This window comes from Lonchura striata, chromosome 2 (assembly GCF_050655825.1).
Source record: "Lonchura striata isolate lonStrDom1 chromosome 2, ASM5065582v1, whole genome shotgun sequence".
NCBI lineage: Eukaryota > Metazoa > Chordata > Aves > Passeriformes > Estrildidae > Lonchura > Lonchura striata.
This window is the reverse complement of record NC_140704.1, coordinates 48630434-48651017: the sequence shown is the minus strand read 5'-3', so window position 1 is coordinate 48651017 and position 20584 is coordinate 48630434. Positions and strand designations below refer to the sequence as shown.

The 20584-nt window shown below is 39.9% G+C and overlaps 1 protein-coding gene across 39 annotated transcripts in view; it reads left to right on the top strand.

Annotated features, from left to right (window-relative positions):
* Positions 1-20584, top strand: part of ARPP21 (cAMP regulated phosphoprotein 21) — a 195861-nt gene that overhangs the window by 38024 nt on the left and 137253 nt on the right. For 5 of the 39 annotated variants that reach the window (XM_085573378.1, XM_085573395.1, XM_085573387.1 and 2 more), the window contains exon 1: positions 19862-19999. The gene's annotated coding sequence lies outside the window, so the exon portion shown is untranslated. The other 34 variants (XM_085573391.1, XM_021553252.4, XM_021553249.4 and 31 more) reach the window with 17 other exon arrangements.

Here is a 20584-nt window from a genome sequence, read left to right as displayed (position 1 = left end):
ACCAGCCATGAACAGGAGTCCTGGTTCTGTGCTCAGGGATCCATAGAGCCAGGGATTCATTCTGGACGGAAAAGATAACATCACTCCAGTATTATGTGCTGTGCTGTGCTGTGCTGTGCTGTGCTGTGCTGCCAGAGGTCTGCATGGCATTATATGATTAAGCAAGAAAAGGAGGAGAAGATTTTAACTCATGTTCATGCCTGTGCTTGCAGGTACATATGCACATATTGTATGTATTTATAAGCCTTTCAATGTTCTCCTGTGTCAAAAAACCATGAAAATCAGAAAGTAAACCAAGAGGCATTCCGTTCTCTAGAACATGATGAGGCTGTTTGAAACGTTCTCATTCTGGTGCTCTGAGCATCTGTTTAGGAGGTTGTAGGGAAAGCTGGGCTATCCTTTCCAACAGGAGGTGTCAACCTTTAGATGTATCTATAAGAGCTCCACTGAGTTCCTACTTGTAATACCAAGTACTTTATCTGAAGAACGTGTTACAGTAAATCATAAAATTGATCATATAAATGAGTAGAGATCCACGCCAAGTTTTTCTCCTACACTGCTTCTCATGTTCCTCCATCCTTAAATGAAGGTTACCTAATACATAGGATTGCACATGCAAGATTTCAAAGTGTCATTTAGCAACGATTAGTTTCCGCAAAACAATTGAAAGCTAGCAGAGCTTTCTCACGAACACTCTCCAGAGACAATCAACTGCTTCACTAGAGCTTGGTCTTTGCCATGAGTTCATTTTCCTTCCATCTTTTGCTTTATAGAATGTAAAAAAATAATAGAAAAATATAGAAAACTGTAATATGAAAAAGTTACACAGTGAAGAAAAGAGCATATGGACAGATTATAGGACAGGGTACTGACTTCAGGTTAAGAATGTCACTGATTTCTGAATATTCAAAACAAACTGTTTCAAGAAAAGGCCATTTTGGCTTTTCCACTTAAAATTGTGTTTTTAATGAAGGTTAAAATCAAATCTTACTGCATTATGGACTTTCTCATATTTGATATTAATATACATATGTGGTTATTTAGACAAAGAACACATTTGTTCCAAATGTTTGTGTTGAAATTACATTATATATATCTCATAATAGAAGAAGTTCTACAAAAGGAGTTCAACTATTCTTGAAAAATAGAATTTCATCTTAATTATCTGCTAGTCTTTATAACAGAAGAGAGGAGGAGAGGAAATCAGAGGGCTTTCCTAGATTCAGGCTATCATCCCCCACAAGTGAGCTACTTGCCACTATGAGACTGTGAAGATCCCAGGCAGAGCAGTCAAGTTTTTTTTCATGTGGTTTGTGCTCACCTTCTCTCAGGTCTGTTTTTCCTTTTTCTTGAAATATTTGAAAACCTTGTTTTGAAATAGAATATTGAAATGCTGGCATTCTTTCGAAAAATGACTCTTGCTTCCTAGACAGACCTTAGAGGATTTTTGCATTGAAACCAGTAAGATGGCAAAAGGGACATCAGCATGCAGGCTTATTATTATTATTATGCAGACAAGTGGCTAACAATATTAATTAGGAATGTAATGAATTAGGAATCATTAGGTGCTTGTGAATAGTGAAGACAGGTGTCAATATGTTGTTACATGACTCACAAATACTTTTTCATCTGGAGTGACCTGTGTAGAACTGTAGGTCGCTTTATTTTAGAGAGGATTCTATGGTTTTAGAAGGTATTTCAGAAAATAATGGTATAGGATAGCTCTCATATGAAGTGAAAAGTGATTACCTTACAAATAAGAAGACTCAGAGTTGACATAAAAGCAGAAAAAGCACTAAGTGGGGGCAAACAGTCGAGCCTTTATTTTAATGATTGTGGAATTCAAATGGGGATGTTTAACATTAGAAAATGAATACTCCTCACCATAGCATCAAAATTCTATGGGGTGTTATTAGCAAAATTAATGCACTTGAATCTTGGTCATTGGTATGGATAAAGAAAAATATCTCAAGTTTAGTGCTAGAAAAGGGCTTATAAAGAATGATTTCAGTATTTATTTAGTGCACTTTGGGATCAGAAATGGGCTTCTGGTAGAATCAGATCCATTCAACTGACTTCTACACGTGTTATGTGAGCAGATTTCTCAAATGGCCCCACCTTTACAGGAAATTTAAATGCAGTAAAATGAAAAAAAATGTTCTATCATCTCAACCCTCACGGAGTAAGCCTCAAAAGGCATCTTATTTTTGTAGGTTTTTATCCAGTGGGAGAAGAAACTTCTCAGGGAACGCATAGCTGAGCTTTATCCTGGAAGGAAGCAGTTAATTCACTCCAAGATAAAGCCATCCTTGCTTCCAGCTCAGCAGAAAAGGGCTTCCTCGTTTTATTGATGGAAATGGAGTATGATTCCTTCTATTTCCCAGTTTCTTTGGACAGATAAATAGAAAAAAAAGGAGATGAAAGTTCATGGCAGGGCCCTTGCAAAAATGAACAGATAGGGGAAAGCTTTCTTATGGCAAATGATATCAAACAGTAACAACAAATACTGTCAGGAAGGTCTGAGATACATGAGGAAAATAACCTGTATTTCTTCTTTACAAAAAATGTATAGTATCATATCCCATTAATATTGTGACTCTCGTAGAACATTAGAAAAAAGACTGAGACACATATATATTTTTTTTCTGCAGAATTACATAGAGAATGCTAGGATTTTCCACAAGTTGCAGCAACAAAAATAATTATTTTTTAATCTTTGTTACATTGATTGCATGGAGTGCTTGTAGGGTATACATGAAATTTCAACACATTGTTCTTTTTTATTCTCAAATTGGTTTTTTTCCTCAGCAAATCTTGGATTGACAATGGTAAATTGTCATTCACCTGAAAGTCCTTTCTAATTTCATGATTGATTTTTTTTGGTCTTTCATTAAATTATATTATTGATTTAAAAATATTTTAAAACATACTCTCATTTGGACTTCCTTAATTCTTCCATCAGCCATTCTTGTCTCACCAGCCAGCTGAGGCTGTTTTTTATTGGAAATTAATTCTCTCAACACCTGTCCCATAGTTAAAAAGCAAAACAAAAGAGAATCTAATTCACCTGAGCAAATAATCCTTGAAGAACACTTACTACTGAAAACCAAATAATATAATAGTACTTCAGAAAAAGAAAATAAATTAATTTCTTCATTCCTGGACTCCTGTTTGCAGGATATCACTGGGACAGCTGGGATTCAAAGTTTCTGACTCCATCGAAAACTGGAGTTTGTGTGCAAAACAGACAGTTCCTCTATTTCAAAAATTATATCAACCCCCTATTCCAGCTGGTGGGTACTGATGTGAAAAAAACCAAACATTTTCTTTTCTCCCAGTCCACCTCCATGGACATAGTGCTTTATTGTTGGAACCAAGCAAGTGTTTTGGCCTGTGATCCATTGCTTCTCTCTCTTATTTTCCCTTCTGGCTCTGGGAGGGGGTGGCAGAAACATCTGTTAGAGTTAAGACACACTGCAGCGACCCGGCTGATCCGGGAGCCCTGTAGCACTTTGGCTGTGCAGAAGCAAGGAGATGGGGCTTTCTGTCTACATGAGCTACAACACTGTGAAGTTAATTCAAGAAGAGTGAACTATTTTGGGAGGTTACCAAATAACTCAGAATAAAAAAAAGCAATTGTGTCATGCAGATGCAAAACTGAACATTCAGATTATCTGTCTGTTTAAAAAACTGAAAGAAAGCAACCTAATTTCAGTTCAGATGCAGGGAGTAGGTTTCTTTAACAGCACCCTAAGTTAATTTAAAGCATGTTCCTGAATAGACAGCCTTTTCTATCATGAGCCACAGGTGCTTTAAAAATAAAAAAAAAAACCTTTTACCCCCTTTTGATGACAAATTCTAATGCAAGAGATTTAAAGCAGTGTTTGATGTTGACTTCATTGCACCTAGAGTTTTAAATCCCATTATAAAATTACTATCTTATTAAATGAGGAGTTTTATAGTTTGCTTTTATAGTTGATGGTCAAAACAAGATCAGTAGTGTTTTCACAAAATAGGAAAAATGATAAAAATTATGATGACTGAGTATGTAGTAAGTGTCAGCTTTGTCAGGATCATGGGCTTGGGATATAAATTTTAATATAATACTTCTCAAAGCTTATTTATCATCAGTACTTAAAATTCACAGATTCCCTTTATAATGCTTCAGAAATGTTGCAAATGTCACTACAAATTCAACACTTGGATAGTTTTGCACTTGATTAAAAAAAAAAAAATTACTGCAATATTTACCCTTAAAAACTGAGACAACCACATAGCCTTCATATTTCAACAGTTTTCTAAGGCAATGTGTTAGGTACACTGTGTGAAGTTAAGACAGTACATAACAGGAAATAAGCAATTTTAAAACTTAGCCACCATTGTATAACCCTCATTATTATAAAGATGAGTTGTAAAAATTAGGCTCAGGTGGAATCAGTGGCATGAATTCAGCAGAGCATTGATTTCATCCCTGCTTCCAGAATTCTACTTTCTTCAACAAGATCCTGGGCTTAGAGGAAATATTATTAGGGAAGTGACTCTTATTGTACTGTAAGATAGGGTAACCTGATGTGAACATGCTGAAGTGGAACCACAGGATGGAGTCAGCAGTGGTTTATCTTTGCATATTGAGCTCTGAGGGGAAAAAAGCCACATACACAGAATGAATAAAAAACATGTGGAGACTGATGGAGGACAACATACCCTGTTTTGGTGGACATGAGGGTTGTCAGCAAATTAGCACTGGTTGAATAGACAGGTGGAGTTTTTCCAGCTGTGTTGGATTTTTCAGGTTAATATGGTGGAACTCCTTACTGTTTCTGTGCTGGAGGCTGGGTGTTAGAGGAAGCAAAGCTTGCAAGGCTGTGGGGATGGGACAAAGCTGTGACAAGGACTAGAGCCAATCTCAGTGTGTGCTTCTCATACTTGTGACACCTACATGCAGAGAAAACTCTGCTTGTGAAGGGGAAACAAATTCAGTTCCACTGTGTTTTTTTCTACTTGGCTCTCCAACTCTAATGAATGAAAATTCATCTAGAGAAATACTAATTAGATTTGACACCACAAATACACAAGCAATGGAAGCAGGTTTCTCATCTAAGCAATCTGATGATCTAACAAGATGTCTCAATGAGAATAGCTAGTTTAAGGTCTTGTGATGTTATTCATTAGTTTTCTAACACCAATCTTTACAGTACACTTCCCAATTTGATGTTGCATCTCCTTCTCTAGCTATAGGCTCTGTTCTTTTATACCCAAGGTAATGCTTCTTGCTAATTCATTGACAATCACCAGCAAGAATTATCAGTCCTCTGCACTTCACCGTTCTCACAGTATCACTGAGGATGTTTGTTTCACATCAATGTCATTTTACCATCAGTGGCAAGGTGACCAGATGAGTTGATCAAGAAGGTGTCAGTAAGTATTTATAGATGTATATCTGGGAAATTTGTCAATGCTGAAATTAGTTTTGTCTAAGAGAGATGGTGGAATACTGTTGTGTTTTTAGGAATGGTCAAACTGTGAGAGTGTAATAGGTGATTGATCAGAGGAAGTATCAACCTCCTGTGATTAGCTAGCTCCTTGTTCATGTCAGTGCAGGAATTTGAAAAAGGCAAATGGGTGAGAATGCTTGTAGTTCCATGAGCATGGCAAGAAGAGAAAAATAGAATATATGTGCCTTTAAATAATACTGGACTGGCATCATTAGGCTTGCAGCAAAGCATCCTATGTATCTTGTCAGACTTTAAAATCATTTACAATCTTCCTTGTACGTCCTACATTCTTACTGCTTTTTGTGGTAATTCTTATCAGTGTAAAAAATTCTTCTTATTGAAAGTAAGTGTGTTGTTTTCATGTCAATCTAAAATAAAACTAATTTGCTATTATAGAATAACTGTATTTAACTGAAAGGACAAATATTAGCTTCATTTTCAGGGATACGGGATTTGCAGAGAGAAAATGTGCTGTTCCATTTCTTAGCTCATCACAAAATTATAATGTGGAGGAAAAAGTATTTTGGATGCATAAATAAAAATCAACAAACACAGCACATCTAACTATTTGTCTAGGAAGTTTCACACATTTCTTCTTTTATAATGAATCATAACATGAATGTAAATATCAATTGCAATCTTCCAAAATGTAGAAAGTTTCAGCTACTATTTTTGGTCACTCACTGTGCAAATAAACACTTTGAATATCATAGGAAAAGCTGTTCATAAATGGAGCATTTCTCAGTTTAGAAATACTTTGTCCTATACTGTTTTATTTAGGCTATACCTATAAATAGAAATTGGCAACTAAGAAATGAGTTTCCTTTGCTAAATCATTCTGTTTTATTTTGCTACACAGCTAATCCTGGCAAGGCTAAAAAATAGTTAATAGGCAGTCTGTAAAATCTTATAAGATGACATTTGGAAATCCTGCAGTCATATTAGTCATTAGCCATGGCAATATTCTGCCATAAGGCAATGAGTCAGACGATTGATTAGAGAACCTCATCATGATATACCCTCTGGCATGAATATGGAGAGAGGGAAAGGAAAATTAGAGAGTGCATGGGACACAGAACAGTAGCAAGGAATAAAGGGCAAAGAAAGTGTGAAACAGTTTATTTTTTAGAGGTGAAGGGTAATAGAGAAGAGGGAAACAGCATAAATCATGCATTTTGCATACCCAAAAGGTGTGTTACCATCATATGTTGTGAGTGAAGTCCTGTATCACTGGAAAATCTAATTTTCCTTACACTTCTGGCATGACATCTTGCCCTAGACGTGAGGCAGCTGTTGGCTGCCTCTCTTCCAGGTGTTCACTGAAAGTCTGGGAGAAGACTGGCATTGAAGCACTCTCTGCTTTTAATTCTGCACATTTTCTCAAATGGATGTGTAGATACATATGGTTTTACCAGCTATCAACATGTGTGCTAAGGAGCATCAGCAAAATAACCAGTGCACAGAAGCTGACAAAAGGCCTACAGGGAGCACTGGACAAATGCTCACTATTGAAAAAATTGCTAGGCACTGCAATTAAAAGGGAAGATCTCTGCTATTTAGGAGTTTGTGATGCTTTTACTGGTGGCCCTACTATGACTCCCCTGCTGCTGTTTTGGAAATTAGCACACCACTTCTGGCTGTGCTACTCAGGTATGCAAGGCTGAGTACCTGCCCCATCCTTGCGTCAAACTTTAAAGCTGCCAGCTCCTAGCAGGAGGCAGGCACTACACAGAAAATACAGTTTACTGTACAACTATTGTACAAACAATAAGAATGAGAGATGCACCTAAGTACAGCTAGGATTTTACTTCAGTGCTTTTTTCTTTTTTAATTCATGTCCCTAATGTGTGCTATTCTCCATAGCAGGGCATGATTTTTAGTATTTCTAAATAACTGGGTCTTTCTTGGTTTTGTCCTGTATCAAACTCATCTAGGTCCTCAAGTGATGTACAATTCTATCAAAAATTGGTGAGCTTTGTAATTTTACTGCTGCAGATTTAGTACAATTTGTTCAATATACTCATATGATTAACAGTCAGAGGTGCTTGTGTTTTCAGTACAGGGGAGCTGATAATAACATGTTTTCCATAAAGACACTATGTTTTATGACATTCACTGGCTTTCCTGGCTTGCTGGGCTAATCTCTTTTCTGAGGCATTTCAGGAAAGAGCTTCCTAGTTTTGTTTATGTTTATAGAAAAGATATTACATTTATAATACAGGGAAATACTGATTTGTTGGGGGGGTGGGTTGGCTTATTTTCTAAGTATTCTGATCTGTATGAAAATATTCTCCCTGCAATAAACACTTACTATAACTACTTTATAAATCAAAATTGATAATTTATTGTTTGTGCTTTTAAAAACTGTCTTAATCAATACAAAAGATTTGAAAAGAATACATACAGATGATATTATTGGCAAACAAAATTGCTGCCAAGATCAATGGAAAACTCCCATCATCTTCAATGAGTCTGTTTTCAGACTGGGATGTAGGAGGTTACATTTTTTCAGACTGCCATGACAGAAGTTCATCATGACAGATAGTACTTTCCCCAGAATTACAGTAGCCAGAAGAAAGATCAAAAGAAGCAGCTGTGAAGAACAAACAAAGGCTCGAAACGAGTTGAATTTCTCAAAATTATCAATCCAATAAAAGGTAGAATCAGGATCAGAGCCCTGATATTTGAAGTCAAGACCTGGTTTCTGCCTAATGATGTTGCTTCACATGAAGCTTTCTCAGGTGATGCACAGCTCATCTTTTGTGGGCTCATGTAGAGACAGATCTTATACAGTGTGCAACAACAAAATCAATTGTAAGAACAAGCTTCAGCAGATTACTCCCCACCATCACTAATTAGCTTTCATAGTGGCATCTTGCCTTTCTCTCTGCCCTATTCCCACCCTTCTGAAGCACTTCACTCTCTGTCACTTGCTCCTGTAAGCCATGAAGCTCTCCTGACTTAGACAGAAAAAGCAAATGGGGAGAAGGCTTCATGCCTCACATGCTCATATAAGCAGTAGCTCACAGGGCCAGGTAACAGAGTTACAGATTTGAAAAAACACTTCTGATTGCCATGTCTGTCTCAATTTCAAATTATTGAATAAATTTTTTCTTCTTCATAAGAAATCTTGACGGCCTATGTCTAATTCATCTTTGGGGGAATACGGTGATATAAACACATCTAATTATCTTAAACAGCTAGAATTTCATGACACAAATATTACAAGAAAAATACTGTTGAAAGCTGCACAGCATAAGGATAATGCCATATGCCATTAAAATATATGTATCTTAATTGTTGTATTAATCAGTAGATCCTGTGGGCTGTAAATTTATCACAAGTCTGGTCTGTATTAAGAATGGATCATAAGATTGTAACTGCAAATCCTCGTGCCACTTAATAGGTAAAATTAGGTGTCCCATTAGTCACAGTTGTGACTAATTTCACCTGTTCTGACATGATTATGAACATTATGCAGTTGTTTTAATATCTTTGTATAAAGATTAGCCTAGCTGTTTTATTATGGTTGTGTCTTACTCTATGATGTCTCATTTCTTTTGTCTGACTGCTATTACTAATAGTCAGTACATGAAGGAGTCCAAGGACTACACTCTTTTCTTTAGAGTCCAATTATTCCTTTATAACATTGGAAAACTATGAAGGTGTCTAACATAGAAACTATTTTGCATGGAAACAGTCATCAAGATTAACAGCTACTGAAGTTCATAAATCACAAAAATTTAAGGACAATTATCTGCAATATAAACAACCAACAAATAAAACACAAGTTAAGGTCACAGTCCAATTTGTCAAGAGTATATAGGACACCTCTTATGCCAATCAAAGACTTTTTGAGTGCATTCTGAAATTTTTTATGGGCATGGAAAGGTGACTGAGGATCATAATCTTGGCCTTTGTGACAGCCTCACATTCTCTGCCCAAATTATCAGGAGGCTTTGAAAAAAAAAGACATATCCTATAGATATCTTAGTCAAGGGCTCTTGACCCCAGAGTCAGCAAAAGAAGATGAACTGCAATAGCCACAGAAAACAGAAGAATCTTGAGAAAAACAGATTTCAGGAGGACTCTATCTATTAACACAGAGCAGCTGTACAATATCTGGGGAAAAAAATGGTGAATCCCTGAATCACATGTTGATTAAAGCTGGAATAGTTGCCTTTTCTTCTGATTGCTAAATGAAGTAACTTTATTAGAGTCAGAAAACTAATTTTATTCTGAGATCTACTGTCCTTCTGAATCTGTGTCTCTTTCTTCCACATCTGATTCTTGTTAAATATCTGCCAGGAGACTGCCTGCCCTCTAAAGCTCGGCTTCTGGCTATGGATTTAAAGAAGTAATAGGAGTGCTTTATACTTTTTTTCTTCATAATGTAGTCCTAATAATTTTTTGTAACATACACAGCATGCAAAACAACATTAAAGAGAATGAAAGAACTGAATTTCAATTAATATGAGTTTGTTTTTTGTTTTTAAACTACAAAACATTCTCTGATGTTAGGGAGCTTCATAATTCAAATTGTTGATGAGTAGCAGTCTTGCAATGAGAGCCTAAATGAAGATAGTAGGATGATTATGTAGCTTACTCTGTGGACCTTGGAGAGGGCCCTGGGAAAATTTCAAGTCATTTGCTGTGTAGGACCATACAGACCAAAGTATAGTTACCATCCCTCACAGTTTTCACAAGGCTGAAGTTACATTGTACGGTTGTATTGTACTGAACTTCCATGGAGTAATTTAATGCAATATGCTTCCTGGGTTTTCCATGACACTGGAAACTGATTAAACATTTAAAATATATGGTATTAAAAAGAAAACAAACCAAATTTGGAAAAGAAAATGCTTTACTCACAACAAAGCAAATTTTCTTATCTGCAGTAGATCAGCAGTAGGAGTTAATATAAAGACAGCACATAGCTAAAGGGCACTGACAAGTTAATCTTCATCATTCTAGGTGTCTCATACTTGCTTTAAATGAATATGTCATTCATAGCTGGATATCCATCAATTCATCCATGATAGGATGGGCTTTTGTCCCATTAGGAACTGTATTCCTTGTATTTACTTGCATCAGTACTGACTCCTGCTTCATTAACTTGGGAGGGGCACAAAAGGGAGCTTCCTTGGAATGGCAGGAAATAAATTTTTTATATGTACAGGTTTCCCCCATACTTAAGGTCAGGTTTAGTAGCCAGCAAATGGAGTAAGAGTTGCCACACCTTTTAACTAACCCATTCTTTCTCCCATGACTGTCAGTAAATTTACCTTTGGCTGCCAGAATCCAATTTCTGTTGGCAGCATAGGCATTGAGACATGTACAGCTTTTGCAGACTACAACCTGTATCAGTACTTAGTGAGCTCTGAATTTCATTGTTAGACTGTTCAGTACCCCCACAATGTCTTTCAAAGTCTTCTAGGTTCTGGTTTATTGTATTACCTTTGGCAGTCTGAAGTACAGTAATTTATATTTGTCACAACTGCCCTTCAACTGGTGTGGTGCTGGTACAACCTTGGGCTTTTTTGTCTTGTCTTTTTTATATCAGTGAGAGACTCCAGTATTGTGAATAATTAAAACCCCATAAGTAATTGATCTTGGTGACACAGCATACCACACTAAATATCTTATGTAAAAAACATATATTTTTACTTCTACCCTCTCATTTGCTTGAACTATATTAAAAAATTCTCATAATGAAAAATTAAATATGATAAGAATAGCCATTATTATCCTGTTTACTACATGCAGCTGATGTAGAGATATTTAGCTTTCTCCTGAGGAATGGTTTGATGTATATTTGTTTTCAATTAAATTTGCATATGCCATTTTAAAGAGGAAGATACTTTATTTATCTCTCTATTTGCTTTCACTAAGGAGGGAATAAAAGTTCCACACTTCCCCCCCTTTCCTGCATCACTGCAGGAGAGCTCTGCATTGTGCATCATAAAGAGATTGGGAAGCTGGGTAATTAATCATGGGCTTTTATGTAATAGAAAGTTTAAAATTCATTAGCTTTATATCGGAGCGAGTGTTATGAGGGAGAACATGTTGTGAATGAGAGGGAGAGCCTTATAATTAAGGAAGTGTGTAAATAATAATGAAAGTCATTAGTGCCATTCAGTTTCTAAGAATGTCATAATGTAATTGGAGCATTAAAGTGAAATTTGCGATGACAAACATTAACGATACAAAAGAGAGAAAATGTGGTTATCTTTAGTTTGACAGATAATGTCAGCTTTCTTGCAAGGCCCAGATGGTGCACAGGAAAATGTTATGAACAGTTTTGTTTTAATATTTTTATGATGTGATATTTGGGGATACAATGTCACAAACACACAAGGAGGCTTACATTTGTGAACCAACAGTGCCTTTGAGTACTGAGTCCAACGCTGAAGCAATATATATGGAAAGTCTTGTCACTGATGTTGCAATAAAGGCGAGTTGCACTGTAGCATGTTATTATGTGGCAGTGAAGTTTTCTGTCTCTCTCTCTGGATATGCACTTTGAATCTTTCTCTCCTTTATATTAAAAAAAAAAAAAAAAAAGAAAAAAAAAGAGAGGAGGAGGGAGAAAAGGAAGAAAATGATTTAACAATTATGCAGGAAATTATATGATGCTAAAATTGTACCATGTACTGCTCTTTCAATGAAGGGACTTTCTACAGTTATTGCACATTGCAAAGGCTATAATTTTAGGGCGTGAAAAAATGTAGATTCCAAACAAAGGAAAATTTAAATATGTCTAGTGGATAAGGCAAGGCGAAACAAAAAGAAGGCAGCTGGAGAAAATTTGAGGGAAAGTATTATTTTAAGGGAAGTGACTTAGAAATAACTATGCTTAAGACTCCAAGACCTGAAAAGCCCAAGACCTCAAAAGTATCTGTCTTTGTGTTCTGTCACACATGAAGTACAGTGTTAGGGGATTTCCTACTGTCCCCATCACTTTGTATCAAAAAGACCTAATTTTTATGTAAGCAGCCATTCATTCTTTGCTGTCTCTTTTCTGCAGCCCAGCAGCCAACACAAAAGTTGATTCCAAGTGTTGTGAAAATTGCTAAATGAATGCTAATTAATCTTATATTTGGCTGACAGTTTTAAGAAAAGGAACACTGGTCCAAATGAGTGGAAGTGGAGAGGTGAGAGTGATTAATTCATCAGGATTTTAACCCATGCTCCTTGAAAACCCTCTAAGACTTCCAACTGTATGACAAAGGCCATTTTTTTGCACCACTGACAGAACTTGAAGGGTTTTTTAGATGACAGAGCAAGAATTATTCTCTGCATACTGTGGGGCTGCTGCTACTTTTGGGATCTCTGAGTAGGATGGTTCAAACTAGAGTCACACTGACTGTACCAAATTGTGGTTACATATCTGCCTTTTCTGGTCATTTCTACTGAGGATGAACAAAACCAGTGTGATGATACATAAACTGTGAAAAGAGGTCACCTCCAGTAGTTTGTAAAGGGCTGTTTTGGGAAAATATGATTTAACACTGGTTAGGCTTTTTTGTTCAGTTTGATTCATTTTGTTTAGGTTTTTATTCTGGTTGCTCCTGTTCTTTGGCACATCTGCACACATTTTTGCATGTAAAACACATCATGGTCTTAAAGGGGGCAAGTACTTAGCTTCATTGTGAGGGGAATTGACCTGACAAAAAATTCTGTTACTCTCTTGACTCTCTTGTGGAGGGTACCCTCACCTCCTCTTGAAAAAGGTTCATAGCCAATGTTTGTTGTTTGCTGCTTCTCTCACTGGATGAGTAAATAAAGTGAGTGTGAGCCTCAGAGCATACACTGCAGTGAGGTATGGTGGGCAGTAGGAAACCAGCACATCCAGGTTACACAGACACTGTGGCCAGGATTCTTTCTAGAGATTCTCATGGGACAAGATAAATACTATTCTTTAAAATTTTAAACAAAAACTGAAAAATGGTTTCTGGTTGAAGAGTACTTGTGAAAAATACCTGCAAGGTAGGTCCAGGCCTAAATTGGGAGCCTTCCGTTAAACTTTAACACTTAAAACATGCATTTCAGAAAAGACTATACAAGCAAAGGTTAAGAGGGTACCATGTTCAGGGGAATTTCAAATGTAGAAGTTGGTGTTAGTGAGTACTCAGAGTTGCATGGGCTGACTGGCAAAGCAAATCTTCCTTTTTTTCTCCTCCAAATCATTTGCCAACTTCATTCTCTGGTAGCTGGGGTGGTGGTCTTGAGAGTTAAAGCAAGCCTACAACTCCACAAGCATGTTTTACTGCTATTCTTAATATTGCTCTGGCAGGATTTTTATATGGTAAGTGGGAATTCCTGTCAAAATTGTTTTTTTCTTCTTTCCCTCTCTATCATTACTGGATCCACTTGCTTTCCTATGAAGTTCCCTGGTCCCTTGGCTTCCCTTCTTCCAGGATACCTTAAGGGCAGATGTAGGTCTGTAATGTTTTAGCAGTGAGAAAGACACCATGGACCTGTGTTGAAAGCCTCTATTACCCACATCTTATGGTGGTAGCTGAAAATTGTCACCAAAGCTTATCTGCTGGCCCGGTATGCTGGGAGGTAACCTATGCTTTTATACTTTGCTTTAGACAAAGGGCAGCAATAAAGACTTTTCTTGGTAAGATCTCAATGGGAAGCTGCTTTGTTCCAGTAGAAGTTGTTTTTTACTCTTACAGCTCCTACACCAAGGGCTGCAACTACTCTCTCTCTCACAGATGCTGTGCTTGTCATATGTCTCCTTAGAGCCATGCATATTTGTGAGCCAAGCAGTTCCTGGGCTCTTAGGTGACCCTGAACCGTTGGATTATTAAAGCTCATAAATTCTATTGAAAGTGTTTGGAATTTCCTCAGCCTGATTTCTTCCCTATACTCTAATATGTGGTGGTAGTGCACATTCTCTACAATGAATCACAGATCTCAAGATAACCAGCTCACTGCATTCCCTGCCTGGGACTCTCCCTCCTCCTCCTTTTCTCACCATTTTCCCTCTGGCCCATTCTAACACCACAGTTCGCAACACTCTAGCTGACTCTCTACTTACTACTCTTTCTCTTACTCACCACTGCACGTTTTGTAACTTTGTCCTATCATGCATGCCACACATACATATTATAAAAAGTACTACTATGCTAAATTTTTATATCAGAGATGTGTTTCTGTCCAGTACAACTGAGAGCTGCTGATGAGCCCTTTCTGTGATCACTGGATTACTTTAGAACCTTTTTTGAGCTGCCAGCCACTCATCAGCCCATGAAACAGGTCACTGCCCCTCCTACACTGTGACCTGAAAATTCGCTAGTCCTCCTGCCTGTAGACATAAATTGAAGAAAAGGCTACAGCAGGAGAGACAATATGCACAAATGCTAGCTGTAAAAGACAGAGTTCAAATTCCTGCTCATCTTTTTCTGAAAGTCACAGCTGAGCACTGCTGCAGAAGCTACAGTTTCCGGTCTTAGGGGGGATCAGGCAACTTTTTTTTGTGTGGGGTGAGAAACTCCACGCTGTAATCTCCTTTTCAAGATACACAGATATGGCACATCAAACACGTCGGGATTTCCAAAAGAAACTAAGAGGGGATTTGAAATGTCAAATACAAAGAAATGATTCTTTGCTTTCAGTGGGGGAAGAAAAAAGCTGCCTCAGCCCCTCTAGTAACAGATTATATTTTTAAAGGGTTGCTCATTGATCTTTCTCCAAAGAAAGAATCTGAGATTTAGGTACCTGATCTTAATCCTAATGAAATCCATTGCAAAATTGTTACTGAGTTCACTGGGAAGAGCATAAAGCTTCATTTTTTTTTTGTCAAGTCTGAGATACCAGTATATGCTTTACACAAATTGCTTGGGTAATTTTCCTTTATTTGAGATGTTGTAGGTGAAAAAATATTTCGGCTTTTCCTGAAAAGTACTTAAAACTGAAGCAATTTGGCTATATTTACATATTGTAAAGTGCCATTTTAAACAGACATGCTATATTTTTAAATCCATCTGCAAATTATGCATGACTAATTTGTTTGTAACGTGTAGGACATAAAAGTGGAAAGAAGTTTAAAAATAAATAAAACCCCCTAAAACTGATCTCTTTCACATAAGATTATGATAAAATACATCAATAGTTAGCTTATCTTACTGTTGTGCCTCAAACTGAATCATTCCATAACTCCTTAACACAACAGAATTTAAATGTTAGAGGGCTTTTCTTAACTAAGAAGTGACTAGAAGCAGCAGAAATGTGCAACCACTTGTGCAAGATTTCATTTATTTAGTAACACTACGTGCCTTCTCTCCAGATTTCTATCTGTGATTGCAGAACTGCAAGAAGCTCTGTATATTTTTCTGACATCTCATACTTCCAGTCTGATACTGGGTTTTGAGAGCCCAGCAAGTTATTCTTGATTTCTAAGTGAAATTGAGATATCATAGCTAGAAAGTATGCTTGCAGTGAACAAGTTGTCATGCTTTGGAAATACCTTGAGCTGAGGCATTTGGTGGTGTCTCTAGGAATTTTGTGTACATACAGTTCATGTGTGCTTCACCTCTATATGTTGGTTCTATTTCACAAGGGCACTTGGCAATACCAGAATCCTAGAAAGCCTGGATTAAATCTGGTTAATTGGTTAGATGTTTTGCTCAAGAAAGCACTTGGTGAAATAGGTCTTGTGTCCTTTTTTTTCCCCCCATTATCCTCAAAATTTGCTTATGTAACAGACAGGAAAAGGTGTCAGAAGTTCTGTTTCTGTTAAAAACACAGCTTCTGCTGTGTTCATGAAAGTTCTGACTTTCGTGAAGATTAAATGGACAATTATCCCTGTCCTTGTTTACAGCTCAGGACAGGCAGCAGCAAGTCACTGCTATGGTTTGCCACCTGTTCAATATTCTGATTGTCCAATGATTGTGATTTTTCTTTCTACAAAATTCTGAAGAAAGGGATGTAGGCTGCATATTCTGTCAGATTAGTATCTGACTGAGAAAGTCTGAGGTGACTTCTTAACAAAGGAAGGCAATTTCATTTATTGTCACATGCTGTGTTTGATGCTGCTCAACATTCTGAGTTGAAAAACTACATTACGTGACACTGGAGTGATACTGGGGTTTTTTCCTGATTATTTCACTGGTGTTGCTTTAGCTGGCATCTTTTAGCATTTGGTAACTTGCTCCAGGCACATTCAGCCTCGTAGGAGAGGGTGGAATGAACTGCCAGACTACAGCTTGGATTAATTTTTATCTTCTTACAGATCTGATGTATAGTTTTGGCTCTTCCCACTCTGAAGACACTCTAGTGTCTCGACAGTGAGAGACAAGCTGTGGACACGTGGCTGTTTTACATGTGCATGGTGTCTAGTGACTGGATCAACGTTCTGAAACGTTCCACTACTCTCGTCCCCTTCCCTTCTGGAGGTGAGTTGCAAGGCATTTAGTGAAGGCATGAGTAAGTACTGCTTTTGTGTTCTGGCACAGAATACATTTTCTCCCTTCTCTGGGTGTCCTGCTTGGGAGTAATGAAATGATGGGCAGCAGCCAGATGAGGCCCTCTCCATTTCAGTGTAAATTCAGAATAATTTTGATAACCATCTTGGAAAATTACCATCTTGGTCTACTGTTGACATGGCTGCAACATCAAATGGCAAAAAGCAAAGAATTGGTCCTTGTCCCATCACCAGGTGTAGCGCACAAATGCCATTTCTAGCCTTTCTGCTGGTCTTTTTGCTTTCAACTGGAACCTCTAGCACAGCGTTAAAGTGAATACTTTAAGAATGAAATTAAAAGTAGATGGAACCACATGTGATCATCCTAGAAGGAAACCACATCAGGAGGTGCATTAGCAGAACAGGTTTTGGTGTGCCCGGCTAAATGCCTCTGATCACTTGAAGTGTACACCAAGAGCTGGCTAATGCACACCCTGTTGTAGCTCATCACTCACTGTATTCTTCCAGTCTGATTCCATTCAGCAATCCCAAGTAAAATCAGGTGTTTGCTTCCGAGGGGAAAGAGGTGTTCCAGGGGTGCAAGGATAATACCTACTAAAGCAAACATTTCCCTGCAACACCCCCCTGGCCTTCTGTGTATTTGTCCATATTTACTGGTACACAAATTCTGCTATGTTCATTAACCATGGCAAACTGTCTTCTCTAACTAGAGCTTTCTGAAAGCACATCATGAAAGGAGTGCATTTTTAACTGTGTGTTTTAAATAAGAATTGTCTGTCTGTGGGAGCTGGGTTATTTGTATCACCGTAGACAGAAATGATCTCTATATTTCATAGGACCTTGCTGCTTTGTACTTATTGACTGTTTATTTTTCATCCATAGGATTACTAATTGCAGCTAGTACCAGACGCTTCTGTCTCCTTTCAGGTTATTGTAGTAGAGGGCATTGTACCAGATGCATGGTTATTCACAGGCATGCATTTCCAGCAGCTGAATTGCTGGATCTGCTCTAAATGATCTATGACAATTACATTTGGCGTTGTACAGCTATAATTTTACTGCATATTAATAGCCACCTAGCAAAGAGGTAAATGCCCTTTTCTCGGCTGGGTGCAGAATGAATGCTTGGATGTATTCAACTGGGTAAAACGAGGCCCAGGTTTTAAATGCACAGCAGCGGTTTCATGTATTGGAAACGTGTGTGCTGGTGAATTGCCTGTTTCCCTCTGACTTGATGGTGTGCAGCAAGGCTCCGAGGGAAACATCATCAAGCCAGATCCTAGAGACATGCTGGGCAGGGGAGGGGGAAGGGGATCATGTGCCCCATTTTTAGTGGCTCATCTGCTACCACCCAAAATGTGCTGCAGTCTCTTTTTTTTTTTTTCATTTTTTTTACCCCTTTTAGCAGCTCGACTGATCAGCCTGAAGGCTGTCAGGTTTCACCAGCAAAAATAATAATCAAAACCACCTTCCCTAGACCTTTCACTTAAAGATGTTCTCTGGAGTCAAGGCCCATTTCCTTCCTTCTTTATTTTTCTTGGGGGTCGTATGTCGGGGGCGACAGGGAGTGGGTGTGAGCAAATAACAAGGAATCGGAGGGGATTAACGAGCTTTCTTCTTATTAGCCCCGCTCGGGTGCTTTGTCTCTCTGCTCTTGGCTGAGGATGGGCTGACGGGGAGGGCTTGAGGGAGGGAGGGAAACAATGTGACTGGAGGGGTCGACGTGCGGGAAGCCAGAGGCGCCGGGGCGGATGGACAGACAGACAGACACCGGCCCGGGCGGGCATCCCCGGGCCGTGTGCGGGGCCGGGTGGGGTGAGGGCAGGCAGCGCAATGGCGCCGCGGCCAGCGGGTGCTGTGCGGCAGCCGGGGCAGCGGCGCTGAGCGCAGCGAGCGCGGAGCCGGCGAGCGGCGGAGCCGGAGCGCGGCGCTGCCTGCGGTCCGGGGCGCACCACGCTGCGTGGGCGGGGAGAGAGAGAAAGGCAGAGGGAGAGACTCGCAGACAGACAGTACAGCCCGGGAGCGCGGCAGATAAAGGACGGAGGACAGGGAGAGAGGAGCGAGCCAGAAGGGGATCCAGGCAGGCGCCGGGAGCGGACGGGCAGAGCGGGCGGAGCGGCGGACCGGGCCAGGACAGGAGGCGGCCGGCGGGTCGGGCGGTGCCGCCGCGGCCACCGCGCCCGGCCAGCAGCGCGGCGCGGCGGCGGATCTCCTCCCGCGGCGGAGGCGGAGGAAGAGACCATGTCTTTCAGGAAGACAGTCACTGTACTGTAACAGCAGCGTATCCGCAGCAAAATAAACAAACCGGCCAACCAAAAATACCAAACAAACAAAAATAGCCCGAGCCGCCAAGACGCTGGGGGCAGATCCCGTTTGCAGGCAAGGTAAAAAAAAAAAAAAAAAAAAAAAAAAAAAAGAAAAAAGAAAAACAAAAAGGAACGAAAAAAAAAAAACCATAAACAAAACCCAAGGAAGCCAAAGCAGAATCTGTCGACATTTGTGTGGCGTGATGTTCTTTGTTGTCGCGATTTTTTTTCTTGTCTATTTTTTTTTCTTCCAGCATGTGTTTTCTGTCATTTCTTGGAGTCATTCGCCCCATCCCCCCTCCACCCCCCCTCCCCCCCCGCCACCCCTCCCCGTGATCTTTTAATTTTTGAGGTCAGGGCGGCTGGAGCATGTGGAGTGGAGAGAAGGGGAAACAGGAGCTGTGTATGGAACCGGGGCTTGCCTTTATTGCGTGCGATGGGCAATTATTAATAGCGGCTGCAGGATTCCGGCTCTAAGATGTGGTATTTACTAGTGGGGGAGGGAAAAGAAAAGGGAAAAAAGGGTGTCGCTCGCAGTGCGGCGGGGCAGGATGCTGTCGGGGCTGGAGCCGGCGCCTCGCACGGGACTGCGGAGCGGCAGCGTGGCGGTGCTGACAGCCAGGTAGGGCGGAAGGAGGGCTCGGCGCGGTGGCGGGGCCGCCTGCCCCGCGGAGGGCGGCGGCTTCCCAAAGTTTCGGCCGGCCGGCGGTCATCGGCAGAGGCGCTGCCGGCGGAGCGCAGGCGGGTCGGGGTCGGGCGCGGAGGTGAGGTGGCCGGTGGTCGGGAGCCGGGCTGCGGCAGGGGAGACGAGCGCCTTGTGGGGGGGGGTCTGCGGGGGGAGATCGCCCTCCTCCTTGCCGTCATTTTAGCTAAAATGGATCAAACTCTTAAGAAAATCTCAACTTTTACTCGCTGATCTGTGAACAGCATCGCCGGATCCGCTTTCAAAGCCGCGTTTGCTGGAGGGCAAGCCTGGGCTGATTGTAGTGGCATTGTTCTTAAGGGTGGCGATGTGAGGGCAACAGATTTACTTGATGCTTCCTTAGCATCTCTTTTTGCATGCAGTGGAGGAGGATCACAGTCCAGGTGTTACAGCAGTATTTTTAGGTGTCCCGTTTTCACAAAAAGCAGTTCATGTTACTCCGCTTGGTGTATTCTGCCTACTTGTCTGTGCGTCTCAAACAATATCGCTTGTAAATCTAACCCCGACGTGCTCATCTAGCGCAGCCATTGCGCAGCCTTGTTTAATTGCTGTTATTTATTTTGCCTTCATTTACCGCGTCAGCCAGCGGGGGGAACACGCTCAGATTCCGGGTGCATTTTTACGTGCTAGGTGTGTCTCTGCGCTT